At 30.3% G+C, this 1,466-nt stretch overlaps 1 non-coding gene across 1 annotated transcript; it reads left to right on the top strand.

Annotated features, from left to right (window-relative positions):
- The first annotated feature begins 231 nt into the window (after positions 1-231).
- Positions 232-422, top strand: LOC123822344. The gene has a single exon (XR_006786310.1). It is a non-coding gene; the product is annotated as a U2 spliceosomal RNA (small nuclear RNA).
- Positions 423-1,466: the final 1,044 nt, after the last annotated feature.

The raw sequence follows: 1,466 nt of genomic DNA, 5'->3' as shown, positions 1-1,466 counted from the left end.
AATTATGTCTTGGAGTTTTGAAATGCAAATGCAGAAGTAAACTACATAACAATAATAACCTAACTCAGGAGAGGCATAAATGAATTTAAATGCTCTAAGGACCTTGTATTGTCAGGATAGAAGGTGAAGGAAATGATTAACTTTTGACTTTGACAAGTTAAAACCGCATGTTGTAACTTCCAGAATAAGCACAGTAAAAATATAACCTATAAAGCAGTAGAAAAAAATTGAATCACTTCTCAGCCTTTTGGCTAAGAGCAAGTGTAGTATCTGTTCTTATCAGTTTAATATCTGATACATCTTCTATCTGAGGACATTATATTAAATGGATTTTTAGAGCTGGGATGTGGAATAGGAGCTTGCTCAGTCCACTCCATACTTTGATCCAATATTGCAGTACTTCTGGGAAGTGTGCACTAGGAAAAAAATAGTGGAATTAACACAAAGATAGTAAGGAAGGAAAGAAAAATATAGAACATGCAAGAGAGGTAACACAGATAAATTGTAGATATATATTCAAATATATTAAATGCATTAGTAATAATGTTAAATAATGTAGACTAAATGTTCTACTTAAAGACAAAAATCCTAACAGTCATTTACCATTATGATATATACTAAACATATATACACATATTTTCATACATCTAATACATATATATGCAGAAAGTGTGAAAGGTAAACCATGTAATCAATACCCAAAAGAAAGCTATTATAGCTACATCAGTATTGAGCACAATATACTTTGTTTTATTGGAGGGAATCAGATGAGTCACAACATAAACAGATATTCAAATAACTAAGAGTGTATATAAATTTTTTACTTGGTTACATATAATATTATAACCACAAAATATTTAAAGTAAAATTATTAGCACTACAAGATGAAATAAGAAAATCCAAAATCATAGTGAAAGACTTTTAAATACTTCTCATTAATTGATAGACCAAACTAACAAAAAAGTGGGTAAAGATCTAGAAGATAAGGACACTTAAGTGTATCATCTCTACAAGCAGCTTCACATCCACTTTGAATTTGTCTTCTGTCTGTGGGCAGTGTTACTAAATCTCCTCTAATCCTAATGAAATGGAAACACTTGCCTATTTAAATGTATTATTATTATTTATTATTATTATTATTATTATTATTATTATTATTATTATTTTATAGGATTAAATTTCCATTAGATCTTTTCTGGGGGAAAAGAAAAGAAGATTTCAACACAAACTGATCTACTTACAAAAATCCTAATGGCCTAGAATTCAAACCACCAGCAAGAGATACCTTACCAAATAGCATGGTGGTCTGGGAGAGAAAGCTCACTGAATACTTGTAAGAACCATGCCTGTTTTTAATTCATATTCAATGTCATTGTCTCCTCATGACTCCAAAGAAAAAATTACACATTTTCCAGGAGTTCAATAAGCAGCATATTCACTAGGTGGTGGCTTCCTTTTAGGAGAAA

Source organism: Phyllostomus hastatus, unplaced genomic scaffold (genome assembly GCF_019186645.2).
Source record: "Phyllostomus hastatus isolate PE091 unplaced genomic scaffold, TTU_PhHast_1.1 phas_contig_40, whole genome shotgun sequence".
NCBI lineage: Eukaryota > Metazoa > Chordata > Mammalia > Chiroptera > Phyllostomidae > Phyllostomus > Phyllostomus hastatus.
Note: the sequence above shows the minus strand (reverse complement) of the source record. Positions and strands in the feature narration are given on the sequence as shown.